Source organism: Oncorhynchus nerka, linkage group LG6 (genome assembly GCF_034236695.1).
Source record: "Oncorhynchus nerka isolate Pitt River linkage group LG6, Oner_Uvic_2.0, whole genome shotgun sequence".
NCBI lineage: Eukaryota > Metazoa > Chordata > Actinopteri > Salmoniformes > Salmonidae > Oncorhynchus > Oncorhynchus nerka.
In genome coordinates this window covers 40,710,151-40,731,178 of record NC_088401.1, presented here as the reverse complement: position 1 = coordinate 40,731,178, position 21,028 = coordinate 40,710,151, and the positions used below count along the sequence as shown (strand labels likewise).

Genomic DNA, 21,028 nt, shown 5'->3' with positions numbered 1-21,028 from the left:
CTGAGTTTGAAGGTAGGCCTTGAAATACATCCACAGGTACACCTCCAATTGACTCAAATTGTTAATTAGCCTATCAGAAGCTTCTAAAGCCATGACATCATTTTCTGGACTTTTCCAAGCGGTTTAAAGGCACAGTCAACTTAGTATATGTGAACTTCTGACCCACTGGAATTGTGATACAGTGAAATAATTCCTGTAAACAATTGTTGGGAAAATTACTTGTATCGTACACAAAGTAGATGTCCTAACCGACTTGGTTGAAAAAGGAGTTTTAATGACTCCAACTTAAGTGTACGTAAACTTCCGACTTCAACTGTACATTTTTCGAATGCACTTTTGTTAATTAAGTCATCACACGTTTGGTGAAGTTGAAGTAGGCTGTGATTCGATGATAAATTAACAGGTACTGCATTGATTATATGCAAAGCAGGACAAGCTAATTAACTTAGTAATATCATCAACCATGTGTAGTTAACTAGTGATTGTGACGATTGATTTGTTTTTTTATAAGATTAGTTTAATGCTAGCTAGCAACTTACTTTGGCTCCTTGCAGCCACAAGGTCCTTTTGACACTGCACTCGCGTAATAGGTGTTCAGCCTGCCACACAGTTTTCTTGTGGATTGCAATGTAATCGGTGTCCAAAAAGGTTGATTACTGACTGTTATGAAAACTTGAAATCGTCCCTAATTAATCGGCCATGCCGATTTTTAAACGGCCGACCTCTACTTGCTACATTGTAAGCTAATTTACTTGTGTGGCTGCTAGCCAAATAGCGTTGCACCTCTGTTGTCTAATGCCGAATGTGTTGCACTAATGTATTTTGTGTGAAAACCTATCGTTGCACACCCCTTATTCTATTGAAGCAAAAAAAACACTGACTTTCAACTATATACTGTGCATTCGGAAAGTATTCAGACCCTTTTTACTTTTTCAAATTTTGTTACGTTACAGCCTTATTCTAAAATGGATTAAACAAATATATTCATCAGTCTACACACAATACCCCATCATGACAAAGCAAAAACAGGTTTTTAGATATTTTTTGCAAATGTATAAAAAATGTCAAATGGAAATATCACATTTACATAATTATTCAGACCCATGAATCAGTTATTTGTTGAAACACCTTTGGCAGCAATTACATCCTCGAGTGTTCTTGTGTATGACACTATGTGCTTGGCACACCTATATTTGGAGAGTTTCTCCCATTCTTCTCTGCAAATCCTCTCAAGCGCTGATATGTTGGATGGGGAGCGTCGCTTCACAGCTTTTTTTTAGGTGTCTCCAGAAACATTCGTTCTGGTTCAAGTCTGGGCTCTGGCTGGGCCACTCAAGGACATTTAGAGACTTGTCTCGAAGCCGCTCCTGTGTTGTCTTGGCTGTGTGTTTAGGGTTGTTGTCCTGTTGGAACTTTAACCTTCGCCCCAGTCTGAGGTCCTTAGCCCTCTGGAGAAGGATTTCATCATGGATCTCTGTACTTTTCTCCGTTCATCTTTCCCTCGATCCTGACTAGTCTCCCAGTCCCTGCCTCTGAAAAACATCCCTACCTTTTGGCAATCTCCAAGCGGACTAAGGACTAACAAATGCCTTTTACTGCTGAGTGGCTTCTGTTGGTGGAGTGCTGCAAAGATGGTTGTCCTTCTAGAAGGTTCTCCCATCTCCACAGAGGAACTCTGGAGCTCTGTCAGAGTGACCATCGGGTTCTTGGTCACCTCCCCTGATTTCTCAATTTAGCCGGGCAGCCAGTTCTAGGAATAATCTTGGTGGTTCCAAACTTCTTCCATTTAAGAATGATGGAGGCCACTGTGTTCTTAGGGACCTTCAATGCTGCAGACATTTTTTGGTACTTTTCCCCAGATCTGTGCTTCGTCACATTCTTTTCCTGGAGCTTTACGGACAATCCCTTCGATCTCATTGCTTGGTTTTTGCTCCGACACGCACTGTCAACTGTGGGACCTTTTATATAGACAATTGTGTGTGCCTTTCCAAATCATGTCCAGTCAATTGAATTTACCAGAGGTGGACTAATCAAGTTGTAGATCCATCTAAAGGATGATCAATGGAAACAGGATGCACCTGAGATTGAGTCTCATAGCAAAGGGTCTGAATACTTATGTACATGTTTGCATGAGTCATTAAGAGATGATCTGTGCCTTGACTTGTTATGTTGCATCACTGAAAATGTCTGTTCACATACATAGGTTGACCCAAACAATACAAACATCTTCTGAGCATGACTCCTAATCTTTGGGAAGTTTTTGAAAAGGCCCTTCCCTTGTAGTTTGGAATTCAGTTAATTCGTTTGGGCCATGATGTCCACTGTGAAGGCAAAATCAGCCAAACATTCTTTATCTTGCAGTTGAGGGAACTCATAACACATTTTCCTTTCATTTGAAAAAACTCAGCAATCTCTGAATTCAGGTCCCACACCCTTTTTAACACCTTAACCAAACTCTGTATGACCTGTCTCTTCCAACAGTGAGACAAACTGCCTGTGGTTTAAAGATTTTGCTCTTATGAAGTTTACCACTGTAGTGACAGTATCCACAAGATGGCTCATTTTCAGAACACATTTACAGAGCACCTCCTGATGAATAATGCAATGCAGGAAAATTATTCAGGTCACCTACTTGATATTGTACCCTTTTTCAAAAGGCCAATGTTTTTCCTGTCAAGTTTGGGCACCCATCAGTGGTCACACTGGATAACTTTTCCAAATTCAGTCCCAGCTTTGCCACACACTTATTAACGTCCAATAAATATTTCCCTGTGGTTGTGCTCGTCATTGACTGCACTGAAGCAAGCTCCAATAATTTCAGTCTGGGGTTATGTCTCGTAAGAATATCAACAACAGCGCCGTGTCATGTGCATCACTGCTCTCATCCAGGGCCAAGGAGAAATGGGTGAAATCCTTTACCTTGCCTTTCAACTTTTGTTCTATATTCTCTGCGATGTCCTCAACACACTGTTCATCTTGACAGGGAAACATTTTCAAGCAGTTCTTTCTTGTCAGGGAAAAGTATTGCCTGCAGAGTCAATTAAACATTCTTAAATGAATTCGCCCTCAGCGAATGGCTTGCTGTGTTTAGTGGTACATAGCTAGCTCTCTCAATTCTGTTGTTTGCTAAATGCAGTTTTGTGAAAAGTCCTTGCTGCTTTTGCAACTGAGAAAGCAACTCATTCGATGCACTTGCCCTCTGCTCAGAAGACATATTCCTATATTTCTCTGCATGCTTCGTCTGGAAGTGTCGGGACACCCTACATTCATTGTCTACTTCCTTTTCTTTTAAATCTTTGAAAAAGTCATTTTTGCACAATTTGTAGCTAGCTTCTATTTGTAACTGAAGTGTGTGTCAGCCTGTCAGTCACGGTCTGTCCTTGTGCAGTTATTTTATACGTGCTTTCAAAATAAATTTCCCACAAACTTCGGGAGTTAAATTCAAAACTTTACTATTGCAAAGCATTATGTGATCTGAGCATGATTCCGCAGGCCGTATTGAATCAGGTCACGGGCCGCATATGGCCCCCGGGCCGATCTTTGCCCATGCCTGGCCGAGTGGCTTCCCAAATGGTAATGATGGAATACATTTGAAATTTAACGTTAGTGAGGCACCATGATAGCCCAGTTCTTGCCAGTTGGATGGGATCAGCAACGTTCTCTGTATTTACCCATGAGCCAAGGCCACTAGCCCTCTATACACAAAGTTAACAAACTAACTTAAGTGTTTTTAGATATGAGTCTATTTAGTGAAGCACCCTGCTGTGTCAACAACAGAGCCCTTAGCCTCCTCCCTGGTGACATCACTGCCGTGCACTAATTGAGGTTTAATACTAGGGCACAGAGTGGAGGGGTGTAATTTTCCTCCCCTACCCGAAATAGAGATGGCAGCTTTTCATGTGGTCGAGGTTAATTTGGGATGCAGTTGTACGGTGCAGCTGTATGTGATTTTAAACAAACACCTTGTTCTTTGTTTTTGTCTCCAACTTTTAGCGTGAGGGTTGAGGGGAATGGAAAGCAAGACCACCTGTCGATTGGTCACTTTGTTTTGTAATAAAAACAAAGACGAGGTGAAGTGTTCTTTGTTATAGCATAAAACTAACTAGACAGATATTGTGTGCCAAATGGCACCTCATTGCCTATATAGGCCTAGTACGCTACTTTTGACCAGGGCGGGTAGGATTCCATTTGGGACCCAGCAAGAGTTTGGCCTTTACTCAGTTAACCAGTAGACATTTGTGAGTAAAATGGAACTGAAGTGAAAATGGTTTCAAGAGCTTTTCAATTCATTTAATCCATAAAACAAAAGGCTACCCATTTCCTCTGTCACCACCATCTAAAGAAACCTAATCACTTTGAATCCAAATCGACATATGTCATTGCCAATCCTTTGCCCTGCGGCTGAGTTGATGTTGAGTTTATAGGCTAGCAGAACGAGAGGCATCGATAGCCCTGTAGTATGTAGATAGAATGGCATTTGTGCGTCATTATAAATAACGCACGCACACACAGAGCCTTAATGTGGCTAATGACATTCAACACGCCCAGGAAAACACACGTCTCTCTGGCCGCTTGCTCTTTATCCCCGCTATATCAACGCCTGTTTGAAGTGGAAAGCTTTAATCACAAATGTAAGGATTTACATTGCAAGAGGGTTGCTGGTTACTGCCCAGATGCTAATGTGGAAGGAGGGAGGGAGGGTCCAATGTAAATGCCTGCCCAGCTCTGTGGAGGGAAAATGAACCTGATAACAGCAATGGATTGTAGGTCAGGACAAAGTCAGAATTGCAGTTTTAACATAAGGTTTGGGTTTAGTTGAACATCCTGGTAGATATGCAGAAACATACATAAAATGTAATGCCATAGAATATATTTTAAAAAACAGGCAGCATACCTTTTCGCCTCCTGTGTTGTACGTAGTAGTGTAGCAGCCTTGCTCCACTAGTACATAGAGGTGTTTTAGTGCGTGAAAATTAGATTAGCTACTTGGGTAGCTGACAGAAGCATGCTCTGGTCATCATACTAAGCCTGAGGTTATATTTGAAAAGGTTTGTGGTTTTAGAGCTGACCCCTTAACCTCTTCAGTCGACCCTCTACTTTTTTGAACATTTTGTTAAAAATCGCGCAACATTTCAGCGCCCTGCTACTCATGCCAGGAATATAGTACGTTCATATGGTTAGAATGTGTGGATAGGAAACCCTCGGACGTTTTTAAAACTGGTTAAATCACGACTGTGGCTATTACATAACGTGCGTTACATCGGAAAGCGCAGGAAAACCTGATCACAGAAAATGGAAATAAATATCCTTGCGCCACTTCCAGCAATTGTTAACAGTGAGCCGAATTAGATAAGACCGAGCATTCAACTCCCACAGCATCCCCATGTTGTCTAGAGTCTTGTGAATTGAATCATCTTTGATTCTTGGTTGAACCGAAAGAGGGGCACGACTTACCTCCGGTCTCCGCCCAGATCATTCCGGAAGAGCTCTCTCCTGAAATTTTTTCCAAGACGACAGCTAATGATATTTACATCGCCTACGGATGATTTTTATCGCTTATTAACGTTTACTAATACCTAAAGTAGCATTACAAACGTATTTCGAAGTGTTTTGTGAAAGTTTATCGTCTACTTTTTGAATTTAAAAAAATGACGTTACGTTGTGAAATCGCTGTTTTTTCGTTTATCACACAGTCTACATATAACGATATCTTGGCTTTATATGGCCCGATTTAATCGAAATAAAGACCCAATAGTGTTTATGGGACATCTAGGAGTGCCAACAAAGAAGATGGTGAAAGGTAATGACTGTTTTCTATTTTATTGTGCGGTTTGTGTAACGCCGAAATGCTAATTATTTTGTTTACGTCCCCTGCTGTGCTTTTCTGTTGTAGTGTATTGGTGCATGCTATCAGATAATAGCTTCTCATGCTGTCGCCGAAAAGCATTTTAAAAATCTGACTTGTTGCCTGGATTCACAACGAGTGTAGCTTTAATTTGATACCCTGCATGTGTATTTTAATGAACTTTTGAGTTTTAACTAATACTATTAGCATTTAGCGTAGCACATTTGCATTTCCAGAGCTCTAGTTGGGACGCTTGCAAGAGGTTAAACGGTTTCTCATCACAATGTCTCTCTCACACACACAGCAGCAGCCTCATGGATCTCTGCTTGGCCAAAGCCTGTTAGAATTGGAGCTAACGTCTGAGTTGATAATGCGGAGTGTCAGTCAGTTGACTTAAATCCTCACAGATATGGGACTAGTTCCCTTTCAGTCGGTCACACGGTATACCGTACGATGGGGAGTCAACTACGAATCGTATTCACCTGAAGAAAAACTGAAATCGCGCCCAACAGGATGCCGAGCCCGGCTTTTGAAGCCCCCCCCCTCCTGGCTATAATTCCAGTACTCGCGTTAATTTCCTAAACTCTTTGCTCCTCAGTTCACCTGAAGTAAGAACATGACACGCAATTTACAAACTTTCAAGCACACAAAAGACTGCAAGATTCGACTTGGACTTGGGTGTATGTTAGTGGGGAGAGTACTCGTTCCCTAGATGTTGCAAATTTTGGGTCTGGGTATCGGTTTTTATTTGCTTAAAGCTACCTACTTTCTGCTTTGCTTGTGTAGCTAATTCTTCCTCGCTTGGTTTGGATTTGTGTTTGCTAAAAACTAGAGGTCGACTGATTTTTAGGATTTATTTTTTTCAATGCCGATAGCGATTTTATTGGAGGACCCAAAAAAGCTGATGCCGATTTTTATATATATATTTGTAGTAATGACAATTACAACTATACTGAATGAAAAATTAACACTTTTATTTTAACTTAATATAATACATCAATAAAATCAATTTAGTCTCAAATAAATAATGAAACCTGTTCAATTTGGTTTAAATAATGCAAAAACAAAGTGTTGGAGAAGAAAGTAAAAGTGCAATATGTGCCATGTAAAAAAGCTCATGTTTAAGTTCCTTGCTCAGGACATATGAGAACATATGAAAGCTGGTGGTTCCTTTTTAACATGAGTCTTCAATATTCCCAGGTTAGAGGTTTTAGGTTTGTTGTTATTATAGTACTATTTCTCTCTATACCATTTGTATTTCATATAGCTTTCACTACTGGATGTTCTAATAGGTACTTTAGTATTGCCAGCCTAATCTCGGGAGTTGATAGGCTTGAAGTCATAAACAGCGCAATGCTTGAAGCATTGCAAAGAGCTGCTGGCAAATGCACGAAACTGATGTTTGAATGAATGCTTATGAGCCTGCTACTGCCTACCACCGCTCAGTCAGACTGCTCTATCAAATCATAGACTTAATTATAATATAATAACACACATAAATACGAGCCTTAGGTCATTAATATGGTCAAATCCGTAAACTATCATTTCGGAAAAACAAAACGTTTATTCTTTCAGTGAAGTACGGAACCGTTCCGTATTTTATCGAACGGGTGGCATCCATAAGTCTAAATATTGCTCTTACATTGCACATCCTTCAATGTTATGTCATAATTACGTAAAATTCGGGCAAATTAGTTCACAACGAGCCAGGCGGCCCAAACTGTTGCATATACCCTGACTCTGTGTGCAATGAACGCAAGAGAAGTGACACAATTCCAAGTTTAGTATTGCCTGCTAACATGAATTTCTTTTAACTAAATATGCAGGTTTAAAAATATATACTTTTGCATTGATTTTAAGAAAGGCGCTGATGTTTATGGTTAGGTACACATTGATGCAACGACAGTGCTTTTTTTCGCGAATGCTGTTGTTAAATCACCGTTTGGCGAAGTAGGCTGTGATTCAATGATAAATTAACAGGCACCGCATCAATTATATGCAACACAGGACAAGCTAGATAAACTAGCAATATCATCAACCATGTGTAGTTAACTAGTGATTATGTTAAGATTGTTTTTTATAAGATACGTTTAATGCTAGCTAGCACCTTACCTTGGCTCCTTGCTGCACTCGTATAACAGGTAGTCAGCCTGCCACGCAGTCTCCTCATGGAATGCAATGAAATTGGCCATGATCGGTGTCCAAAAATGCAGATTACCGATTGTTATGAACTTGAAATCGGCCCTAATTGATCGGCCATTCCGATTAATCGGTCGACCTCTACTAAAAACCCACTAATTTCTGTTCTGCTTGTGTAGCTAGTGCTTCCTTGCTTGAGTAAGATGGCCAGTGGTAAGAGTAAGTTCAAAAAGGCTGACCAGCCATGTTTTAACCATGTCCTTGCTCATATGGTTTTCACAATGAAAATTAAAGATACGAGTGCTGTCCTGTTTGCCTGGTGTGGAAATACTCGCAGGAAGCTTTGACTCGAACCAGTTCGTGTGACCATGGTCTCTTGCTGGGTTCACCTTCCATTGAAGTCAGACTGACTTTGTGAGAAAGATTGGGGCTGCTAGTAAAGGGTCTTCCAGTGAAGCGACCTTGGTAATGGGGTTGTCTGAGGCAGGGAGAGCGCAACGGTGGTCAGCGTTAATTGGGGTGTCATCCCAGCTGAGTGAGGCTTATTCCGATTTCTCTGGCAATGTTCAGAGTCGGGATTCCGAGGCAGCCTAAAGCCCCGGCTTTGGATTGTGGCTGGGGAGAGTGAACCATTGGTGGTTAATGCACCTTTGATGGAGCTGTGTGGTAGGGCAGCAGATCACCTGGGGGTGGATTGGCTGTCTTCTCCCCCGCAGTGGAGTTCCTCTAGGTTTGGGGGAACGTATTTACCTCCTGTCCCTGCAGCGGTGAAGCGTCGCTTACCCCTGTTTAAAGGTATCGCCGATGAGCTAAAAGTGACCTGGGATCCCTCTGTCTGGTGATACGAGGTTATGGCGAGTTCATGAATGTGGAGGCTAATTCTAGCACAGTGCTTCTGAATAAACAGTGTCGGTTCTCGGTGGATCGGCTGGACAAAGTGTACCAGGAGAGTGCAGTATCATCCAGGTGTGTGCATAATAAACACAGTTCCTTCCCCACATTCAGACACAAGGTTGTCGAGTGGTGGATATGAAAACAAGCATTCCAACAAGAACAAAAATTAGCCCAGTCCTCAGGGTGGCGCTCTACACCTTCAGGAGATAATGTATAGGAGACTGGCAGTGTGACCTGTCCAATGGCGTGGCATTCGCAGTTTCACTATGGGCGATGACAGTGACTAAGGGTTTCGGTCTCTGCAGTTCGCTGTGGTCCCTTCTCCGTTTCGTGGCGTAATTACGCCAATTGTCCCCGAGGTCAAAGCCCAGGCTATTCGGGTGGTCCCATCTCACATGTACAGAGCGGTTACAATGTGTACTACTTAGTTCCCAAGAGCGATGGAATGTTTCGTCCCATCCTGGACTTGGGTGTTTTAAAAAAGCACATCAAGGTTTGCAAGTTCAAAATGCTCACACTAAGCCGGCGATTGGTTCATGTCCTTGCATATTTTCATGTGGCTACACATCTTCCCCACAAAAGGTTTTGGAGGTTTCATTTTGAGGGTGTGGCTTAAGAGTTTCTTGTCCTGTCTTTCTGTCTCTCCCTATCGCCCAGCACATTTTCTATGGTAGTGGAAGCAGCTTTGGCACCGGAGTATTGGCCTATCTGGACAATAGCCTGGTCATAGTGGAGTCAAGGCAGCAGGTGGAACGCCACGCTGGTTTCCCATATTCAGTCTCTGGGGTTCAGAGTGAATCACAAGAAAATCACAAGACTCCTGCTCAGCGCATTCAGTTTCTGGGTCTCTTTCTAGACTCTGTTCTAAATCAAGTTTTTGTCCCAGCAGAGGGGGTTGCATTCCGGCTCTGTCTGGCACAATTTCAGCTGGGGCACTCTGTGCTTTTTTTTTGCTTGTGCCTGCGGTTATTGGGTCTGATGGCCTCTATGATAGCTGTGGTGCCTCTGAGACTTCTGCTGATATGTGTGTTTCGCGCTGGGTGAATGCTACGTGTCTTGACGCATCTCGCCACTGCCATCAGTTGCTCAAGGTATCCCCGTTGTACCTAAGGGCATTGACTCCTTTGAGGTACCCATGACTGCTGTTGCAGGGGGGTTCTCATGGGCCGGGTAGTGTCCCGCAGACTGATCACAACACACATCCTTATTGGGATGGGGAGCGCTGGTTGTGGGCTACTGGGGAAGAGGGATTTGGTCAACAGCACAAAGGGCGCTACATATCAATTACCTAGATCTATTGACTGCTAGCACTGAGGCGTTTCCTTCCGATATTGGAGGGCCAGCATGTGTTGGTAAGGTCTGACAACTGGATGGTAGTGGCGTACATTAACAGGCACGGGGGGACGCGGTCTCTCTCCTAAAACCTGGCCAGTTATCTGCTCGTATGGAGCAGTGCTCATTTCTTGTTGTGCAGGGCAATGTATCTTCCCGGATCTCTCAATGTGGGAGCAGATCTAATTTCCAGGAGTAGAGACTGCACCCCTTGGTGGTTGCCCAGGGGCCGATGTATATCTGACATATATCTTTATGAATCGCGAGAACACGCATTGTCGTCTGTTCTTCTCAATGAGGGATCTAAGCGCACCGTTGGGAACGGATGCTTTGGCGTATCAGTGGCCTCGGACCCTGCTCTATGCGTTTCCTCCGTGGGACCTAATTCAGGCCACCGTGGAGAGGGTCCGTCAGAAAGAGGGTCTGTTGTTGATTCTGGTGGCTCCCCATTGGCCCAGACAATCCTGTTTCCCGGAGATCATCCACATGGTTCCATGTCATCGGGATCTGTTGTCCCAGGCACACAGGAGAGTTTAGCACCGATGACCGCAGATAGGGGTTCTGGGGGTTTGGCCCTTTGAAAAGTTGAATTTGATGAATAGGGGTTTACCTTCAAACTTGATTACGACTATATAGTTTGCACGTGCGCCCTTTCCGAGAGGGATGTATAAATATAAGTGGAGCGCATTTCTGGGTTAGTGTCAGGTTAAGAGTTTCTCCTTTTCAGAGTTCTTTGGTGGACATTTTGATGTTCTTGCAAGAGCTTTTTGAGCAGGGCCCTTCTTTTTTCCACATTGACAGTTTATATGGCAGCCATCTCTGCGTATCATGTAGGGATTGACGGCTCTACCCTGGCACTATGGCACTGACGTGGGACCTGGTTTTTGTCCTGGGCGTTATGTGTGAGCCTCCGTTTTAACCATTGTACTTGACCTGATACCTCGTTCCCTCCTTCAGGGAACAGTAGCTATATTCATAACTGTATGCTCACTCACTCACACTCTCTCTCTCTGGAAAGAACATGCATATTACTGTGGGACATTCAAGGACTTTCTGTACTGTGGTTGTATTCTGATATTCTGACTCATTACAGCACTGTTGTTATATATAGGGGCGGTTTCCTGGACACACACGAAGACTAGTCTTGGACTGCGAAACACTTTTAATTGAGATTCTCCATTGATCTTGCTTTTAAATCCAGGATGAGGCTCTGTATGTTTAGAGTTTAGTGTTCCTCTTCTATTTACATATGTTGCATATGGGTTACTTAAGCATCTATTTAGACTAATCTTTGTAAAGTAGAATTAAAGCTGCTTTGCCCAGATGAGTCACTATATGTTGTAAATTAAAACAAGTATTTAAGACTGCAGAAGAACAGAGGCAGCATTCCAGAGTTGCGTGTCCACCCTTCTCATCCTCTATAATTCATCCTGACATCTAGAGCCATTATTCTATGAATATGCACTGAAAACACTGCTCTGCACTTGTGTGTGCGCGTTACCGTTACTCTGAAACAATGGAGGTGTCAGGGTGAATTCTCTCTCCTGTGGCAGAGTACTCCGAGAGCTTAGTGATGTACCCAGGGTTTTGCTGAGTTGCAGGTGAATGATGGTGTCTTGGGGTTTTTCTCTTATTTTCCCTCCCTTGTCTTTTTCCCCTTTTCTTCCCCCTCCTGCTTTTCACTCTTGAGGTGTTTTTAACAAGGTTGTTGGAAGAGGATAAGGTGTGTTAAATGAATAATTTACACACTGGAGCACTCTTTCTTTATTTAATATAGAGCCTAACAGGGTGGCTGGGGGTCCCCAACCACCCGCCTGGCTGACCTGGTACTCTAAACGAGGCGTCGCTCTGGCTAAATGTAGTGGCAGGGCAGCAAGCCTTTATTCCCCCCCCCCCCCCCCCCCCACACACACACACAAACTAATGTGATTTTACAGTTGTATATTTAGTTTCGTTCATTCAGCACAGTATACTCAGTTGTCTTGTTGTGTTTGTGTTCCAGGGGGCCGTGGAGAGGGTCAGGGAGAGGATCAGACCCCTGTCGCTGGGAGAGAGGAGGTGCCACAACAGAGGTAGGAAGAGGAGGGAACAAGCCCATTGGTAATAATAATAAACGCTTCTCTAGGCATCACAAAGATATGTCTACATCTTTGTATGTCCAACAGGCACTGTTTGGTCACGTAAAATAACTAGGTCTACCTGAAGACGGAGAAACCCCTAAAAGTGTACCATACCTCTTCATGTTCAGGGCAGGGATAAGTGTTCCTCTACTCTCCTCATCATGTCCTGTTTACACAGACAGCCAGAGCAAAAGAGCGCCAAATGAACCGTCCACATCTCCTCTTCTGTGTGATCCTCCTCTCTCCTCCTCACAGGAGAGTCAATTCCCTCAGCTATCATTGACCTCGTTCTAAAAATAGATAATCTAACTCAGCCATCACATCTTTCACCATCTCCCATTTTCTTTTTTTTCATCAATGCCTTACTGTAATGGCTGAAAGGACTAGTTAGTTTATCCTGAATGGCTTTCACCTGTCCTGCTGTGACAGGTCAGTGTTCATGGAGGAAAGGTCACAAGGAAAGGAAGCTAGCTTCCTCGATTGAGACAAAGCCACTGTCTTCCCTCTGCCTTATGCCTGCTCTCCATTCCTCTCTTGAGCCTAGTACTGTCCGTTCCGGTCTTTCTAACCTAGCGCAGCGCTTACCCCCCCATAAAGCTAGCTGGTGAGGGTAAGGTTGTGTCTGTCTATCTGTGTGTTTGTGGTTAATTTAACAGCATCACTGAAGGTAACTACAGTAATTATCCAGGGTTCCCTTTGATCTTGCCAGACAATGTTTCCCAGGTTCTAATGCCCATCAAAGACTCTGGAGCAGCTGCTCAATTAGTGCAGTAACCTTTTCTAACTTTGTGTGAGAGGGGGAGAGCGAGAGAGACAGGCTTTCACCTTTCCCTCCCTATGAGCACTGTGTTCTTCATTTCAGTGCTAACTAACCAGACCTGGGTTTAAGTGGTATTTGATTTATATTCATATTTTTAGCTTTTTTCTGAACTATTCCATTTGTTCCATTGCGCCAGACAAGCTCAAACAAGAACAGTTAAAGTATTTGAAAGATTTATAATACGATTTGAACACAGTTTTTTTGAGTGTCATTCTTCAGCACTAACGGACAGAATTGCTCTCATTCAGTTAGTACGTTCAGTATGCGTTAATGCACAGGCACAAACACGCGCACACGCATGCACAAACAGGAGGCGGCTGCGTTGTCTGTGAAGGCTGTGTGGGCTGTTTCTGGGTCTTTTATAGTGTGTGTGTGTGTTCATGTGTTTGCAAATGATTGCATGTCTGTCTTTGTTAGTGTATGGAATTTGAGCTAAGCTTTCATCTGTAAACAGGTGCTCAAACAGAGCCACAAGACCCATTTTTGTACTAGTGTGATGCCCTATATAATAAGTACTAATACTCCAGGCTACTCAATGTAAAGTAAGAGAATATTGCCTTAACTTGAGGTGACCTGCTTTTAGAAACTTCACATCACCTCTTAGAGGAGGAGAACCTGTGGGATGATCTGCATATTCCTTTGATCTCAGGGAGCAGTCATCATTAAAGAAGAGAGGACCCGAGTCAGGGTGCCTCTTACTTTAGCCCCTCTGCTACCTGTACCTGGTGCATCTAGCACTACCACACCCCCACCGAAAGATCACCCTTCTCTGAAGCATGAAGCTGCCCTTCATTTCAAACAGCTCCTTGAGGTGCCTTGGTGTAGTCAAAGCCAATGCCACTCTGTCCTTCACCACCCAGTCTGCTGATAGAGGTACACTGCCCTTGGATTGAGGGATGTTAATTTCTCCTCCCATCCTCTCTGTTTATTGGTCTCTCTGTTCCTCACGTCCCTGAACCTGCTTGTGGGAGAGAGAGACTTTCTTTAATGATACATTTTCATTTCATTAAAACCTCACCACCCCCTTAAAAAAAAGGCTGCATACTCAGATTACCCTCTACCCACGATACAAAACAACAATATCACAATAACCAAAACCTCACCCCTTCTACAACCATATATCATGAAAACTATTCATTTAAGGTAGACCCTTAAGCAAGGTTGTGACCCACTTCCTCAACCTAAAACATTTCCTGGGTGAGAGGACACCATAACCCTCATTTTTCACAGTGTGTTGTACTGATCTTACAAACTTTCTCAGATCGCAAAAAAAAGCTTCAAGATTAACCTTATTTTCCCCTTAGTCTCATTCAGGAAACTTGACAGTTCTCTCACCGTGTACTTTGACCCCTCTGCCTGACTGGCTGTCAGCTCTGGACCCATTGAGGGGGCCAAGAAAAGGGGCCAGAGTTTGGGCTGCCTTCTGGGAATTCGTAGGAGATCAAATAAACCCCCACTTCCTTCCATTCTGCTAGCAAACGTGCAATCTTTGGAGAATAAAATCGATGACCTACACAGAAGATTAATTTACCAACGGGACATTCAAAACTGTAATATCTTATGCTTCACGGAGTCGTGGCTAAACAACGATACTATCAACATACAGCTGGCTGGTTATACTCACTACAAGCAAGAGCGAACAGCGGTGTCTGGTAAGACGAGGGGCGGCGGACTATGTATTTTTGTAAATAACAGCTGGTGAACGATGTCTCAAACTATTGCCCACCTGAGGTGTAGAGTATCTCATGATAAGCTGTAGACCACCCAATCTACCTAGAGTTTTCATCTGTATTTTTCGTAGCTGTTTTTACATACCACCACAAGTGGTGTCGTTTTACTGTGGATATAGATACTTTTGTACCTGTTTCCTCCAGAATCTTCACAAGGTCCTTTGCTGTTGTTCTGGGATTGATTTGCACTGAATCTGTCTCCTTCCTGAGCGGTATGATGGCTGCGTGGTCCCATGGTGTTTTATACTGGCGTACTATTATTTGTACAGATGAACGTGGTACCGTCAGGCATTTGGAAATTGCTCCCAAGGATGAACCAGACTTGTGGAGGTCTACAATTTTTCTTGGCTGATTTGTTTTGATTTTCCCATGATGTCACGCAAAGAGGCACTGAGTTGGAAGGCAGGTCTTGAAATACATCCACAGGTACACCTCCAATTGACTCAAATTATATCAATTAGCCTATCAGAAGCTTCTAAAGCCATGACAACATTTTCTGAAATTTTCCAAGCTGTTTAAAGGTACAGTCAACTTAGTGTATGTAAACTTCTGACCCACTGGAATTGTGATGCAGTGAATTATAAGTGAAATAAGCTGTCTGTAGACAATTGTTGGAAAAATTGCTTGTGTCATGCACAAAGTAGATGTCCTAACCGACTTGCTAAAACTATAGTTTGTTAACAATACATTTGTGGAGTGGTTGAAAAACAAGTTTTAATGAGTCCAACCTAAGTGTATGTAAACTTCCGACTTCAACTGTATATACCCCAACGAGATGCAATGGATTATAGGCAACATCACTGAGCTAAAGGCTAGAGCTGCCACTTTCAAGGAGCGGGACTCTAACCCGGAAGCATATAAGAAATCCTGCTGTGCCCTCCGATGAAAACCATCAAACAGTCAAAGCTTCAATACAGGACAAAGATTGAATCGTACTACACCGACTCTGAAGCTCATCGGAGCAAACTATTACAGACTACAAAGGGAAGCACAGCCGAGAGCTGCCAAGTGACACAAGTCTACAAGACAAGTCAACTACTTCTATCCTCGCATCTAGGCAAATAACACTGAAACATGCATGAGAGAACCAGCTGTTCTGTAAGACTGTGTGATCACGCTCTCCGCAGCCGATGTGAGTAAGACCTGTACTGCGAGCACGTGCTGACCAACTGGCAAGTGTCTTCACTGACATTTTCAACCTCTCCCTGTCCGAGTCTAATACCTACACGTTTTAAGCCGACCACCATAGTGCCTGTGCCCAAGAGCACAAAGGTAACTGGCCTAAATGACCACCAACTCATAGCACTCATGCCTGTAGCCATGACGTGCTTTGAAAGGCTGGTCATGGCTCACATCAACACCAGAAACCCTAGACCCACTCCAATTTGCATACCACACCAACAGATCCACAGATGATATAATCTCTATTGCACTCCACACTGCCCTTTCCCTCCTGGACAAAAGGAACACCAATATGAGAATGCTATTCATTGACTACAGCTCAGCATTCAACACTAGTGCCCTCAAAGTTCATCAGTAAGCTCAGGACTCTGGTACTAAACACCTCCCTCTGCAACTGGATCCTGGACTTCCTGACAGCTCTCCCCCAGGTGGTAAGGGTAGGTACAACGCGTCCGCCACGCTGATCCTCAACACCGGGGCCTCTCAGGGATGCGTGCGCATTTCCCTCCTGTACTCCCTGTTCACTCATGACTGCACGGTCAGGCACAACTCCAACACCATTAAGTTTGCTGATTTCACAACCGTGGTAGGTCTGATCAGCGACGAGCCTATAGGGAGGTGAGAGACCTGGCCATGTGGTGCCAGGGCAACAACCTCTCCCCCAATGTGATCAAGACAAAGGAGATGATTGTGGACAACAGGAAAAATAGGACCGAGCACGCCCCCATTCTCATCGACTGGGCTGCGGTGGAGCAGGCTGAGAGCTTCAAGTTCTTGGTGTCCACATCACCAACACACTAACATGGTCCAAGCACACCAAGACAGTCATGAAGAGAGCACAACAAAAGCTATTCCCTCTCAGGAGACTGAAAAGATTTGGCTCAAAAGGTTCCACAGCTGCACCATCGAGCATCCGGAATGTTTGCATCACTGCCTGGTATGGCAACTGCTTGGCCTCAGACCGCAAGGCACTACAGAGGGTAGTGTGAATGGCCCAGTACATCACTGGGGCCAAGCTTCCTGCCATCCAGGACCTCTATACTGGGCGGTGTTAGAGGAAGACCCTAAACATTGTCAAAGACTTGTCATAGACTGTTCTCTCTGCTACCGCACGGCAAATGGTACCGGAGCGAGAAGTCTAGGTCCAAGAGGCTTCTACCCCCGAGCCATGAGACTCCTGAACATCTAATCAAATGGCCACCCAGACTATTTGCATTGCCCCTCTCCCTCTTTTACACCGCTGCTACTCTCTGTTGTTATCATCTATGCATAGTCACTTTAATAACTCTACCTACATGTACATAATACCTCAACTAAGCTGGTGCCCCCGCCCATTGACTCTGTGCCGGTACCCCCCTGTATATAGTCTCACTATTGTTATTTTACTGCTGCTCTTTATTCTTATCTGTTTTTTTGTTGTTTGTTTTTTAACCCCTTTTTCCTCCCCAATTTCGTGGTATCCAATTGTTTAGTAGCTACTATCTTGTCTCATCGCTACAACTCCCGTACGGGCTCGGGAGAGATGAGGGTTGAAAGTCATGCGTCCTCCGATACACAACCCAACTAAGCCGCACTGCTTCTTTACACAGCGCTCATCCAACCCGGAAGCCAGCCGCACCAATGTGTCGGAGGAAACACTGTGCACCTGGCAACCTTGGTTAGCGCGCACTGCGCCCGGCCCGCCACAGGAGGCGCTGGTGCGCGATGAGTCAAGGATATCCTTACCGGCCAAGCCCTCCCTAACCCGGACGACGCTGAGTCAATTGTGCGTCGCCCCACGGACGTCACGGCCGGTTGCGACAGAGCCTGGGCGCGAACCCAGAGTCTTTGGTGGCACAGCTGGCGCTGCAGTACAGCGCCCTTAACCACTACACCACCCGGGAGAACCCTACTGCATTGTTTGTTAAGGGTTCGTAGGTAAGCATTTCACTGTAAGGTCTACACATGTTGTATTCGGCGCATGTGACTAATAACATTTTATTTAATTGTTTGGTCGAACAGTTGCAAATGATATATATTTTTCATATACAAGACACCTGTCTGATTTGCGCCTGTCTCAGTAGACTAATCCATTGCAGAGGCTGCGGGGATGGCCCAGTCCATCACTCAGGCATCAGCAACGGAAGGCACTCGTGCCGTGAGGGTATTTGCCTTCTCAGTGCTTGAAGCGTCACTATAGTCACTAAATCCAGGATTTATCACAACCGGACGTGATTGGGAGTCCCATAGGGCGGCGCACAACTGGCCCAGCATCGTCCGGGTTTGGCTGGTGTAGGCCGTCATTGTGAAAAATAATTTGTTCTTAACTGACTTGCCTAGTTAAATATTTTTATTTATTTATTATGCCCCAAATCACCACACTCAAAACACTGCAGACTGTCTGTGCTGGCAAACTCCGCGTAGAGTCTCCCATGCCTTACTTTAAAATGCACATATAACTGTTATTCATTGTTGTTCAGAAATATCAACACTTGCCTATGGATTGAAACAACAAATATTCCACTAGCAATCAGCCTGCAGTCAACTCTTTTCATGAACACAACCACCGCTTCTGTATACATTCAGCTCCTACCTGTTCACCGACTGTGAGGTGAGAGATCCCTCAAACTTCAGTTGACCTGGCTGGCAGGCCTGCATCTGAGGTGTTGGAATGCTATAGATCCAGTGACTCTTTCCTTTAGCTAGCTCCCCCTGATCTCAACAACCCCTTCCCGGCTCACTTCCTGTAAGGCAATCCTACATCACAGAGAGATGATGGAGAACTTCCCCACCTCGCTGACTGCGCCCCATGTTCTACCATTTAATCCGTGTAGTGTACACAGTAAATAGCGCCTAAAATTAGATGGCTACAAGATTCCTTCCATCCTAGCGTTGTTTTGATGTGTTCTACTGTTTCGTGATGTGTTATTGGTTGTGTTCTGTAGCGTGATCATTAATGTGGGAATGGAGAAGCAGGTGTTTTCTTAGTGTCCCTCTCAAGGTTGCCACAGCATCACTTTCCCCCACTGGGGGAGAAATTAATTAAAATAGTTTGTGAGCCAGTACTAGAGGAGAGGTTGTGTATATGTCTCTCTCTCTGTGTGTGTGAGAAAGGGAAAGCCTACTTGGTAAGGAGAGCAGCACATCACTTGTTACTGCCCTTCCGTCTTGTGCTTTCTACTCTTTCTATACTAGTTAGGCTCACATCTATATATTTTCTCTACCTCCACTAACAACTGACAGCACAACCCACACCCCCCTCTCTTCCTTACCACTCTTTAGTAATGTCTGACCTATTCTACATTTGCGTCTCAAATGGCACACTATTCCCTAGTGCACCAATTTTGACCAGATACCTATGAGCCCTGTTTAAAAGTAGTGCCCTACATATGGAATAGGGTGCCATTTTAGACACAGTGGGTTCAAATGTGTTAGAGAAGTGAAAGGTCAGGTAAAGGTTTAGTGTGGAACACTGTTAGACTAACACACACCTCCTGTTCCTTAACCCTCTGGAAATGTTGGTCTCATCCAGAGTCTGCTTCCCAAATGGCACCCTATTTCCTTTATAGTCCACTACTTTTGATCAGTGCCCATATAGTGCACTATATAGAAAATAGGGTGCCATTTGGGACACATCCAGAGAGCTGAGAAAAAAACTCTCTCGCTCTCTCTCTTCTAACCCGGATGTGACATCACCTAGGCCTGGTGACAGACGGGACCGTTGGTGTGACCCATACACAAAAACGCACAAGACTTCGATCATCCAGGAGGACACGGACGTGTGTGTGTGTGTGTGTGTGTGTGGCCGTGAAATAACCATAACAGTGTTATGGAAATTAAACACACACACGTCCTCGTCAACAACAGGGCCAGGTCAAAGTTGATTGGCTGGTTTCCATCATCCTGCCTTTCTCCTCTCCTCTCTCTTCTGCACAGGAAATGAATACCTCTCTGTCCACGGTGGCTCCTTCCGACAGAATTCTCACTAGTATATGGAAGTCTACAGCCATATTTTGCATTTTAGAAGGAGCACATTACATATGGAGGTCAGATCCGATTGTATCACAAAAGTAGACAGAATATCTTCACTACTGTATCAATTAAGCAAGATTTTGCTTAAAAAACAAATTACTTGGAAACATAATTTGAAAAACAATAGGCTACATGGAATCCTTTCTCTTTTGGCGGAATTCAGAATGCTGAGGGTTTATCCTCTTTCCCCCCCCCCTCCATTGAGTTGGATATTGATTGATCCACATCCCTATTCAGAGCCAAGCGGCTAGATCGTAATTGGAATGCCATTTCTCTCTTATTGATCTGTTCAGGTGACCGCTAATGACATACGGTGGTCTGCTTCTGTTCCTGTATGTCCACTCTGCATGGGACTGTATACTATGGGCTACGTCCTAAATGGCACCCAATTTCATATGTGGTGCACTACTTTTGACCATAGGGCACACTGAGTATACCAAACATTAGGAACACCTTCCTAATATTGAGTTGCACCCTCCCTCCCCTTTGCCCTCAATTTGTTGGTGCGTTCCACAGGGATGCTGGCTGATGTTGAGTCCAATGCTTCCCACAGTTGTCAAGTTGGCTGGATGTTCTTTGGGTAGTGGAACATTCTTGATACACACAGGAAACTGTAGCGACGAAAACCCCAGGAGCGTTGCAGTTTTTGGCTCAAACCAGTGTGCCTGGCACCTACTACCGTACCCCGTTCAAAGGCACTTAAATATTTATGAATTTCTGTCAGCCGGTTATTGTCCTGCAAAATACTGCCGATCTCACGGTGATTTACTGATAATTAACATAAACATGTCTAGCATCTCCAGGCCTCTATGCAAGCCACTGATGAACGCCTTTGTAACATCTACATTTTAAAAAGTCTAATAAATTAATTTAATATGCATCATAATACATATTTATTTTAGTCAGGTCTAAAGAAACATGATATGAAGAAATTGTATTTCAGAAGAACAAAATA

General features: G+C 44.0%; 1 protein-coding gene across 3 annotated transcripts in view; it reads left to right on the top strand.

Moving 5' to 3' along the window:
- The window catches only part of LOC115130443 (zinc finger protein 438-like), a 104,020-nt gene that overhangs the window by 58,494 nt on the left and 24,498 nt on the right, over nucleotides 1-21,028 (top strand). For 2 of the 3 annotated variants that reach the window (XM_029661597.2, XM_065019561.1), the window contains one exon: nucleotides 12,213-12,282. The gene's annotated coding sequence lies outside the window, so the exon portion shown is untranslated. Of the gene's footprint in view, nucleotides 1-12,212; nucleotides 12,311-21,028 lie in introns of all 3 variants that reach the window. The other variant, XM_029661598.2, reaches the window with a different exon arrangement.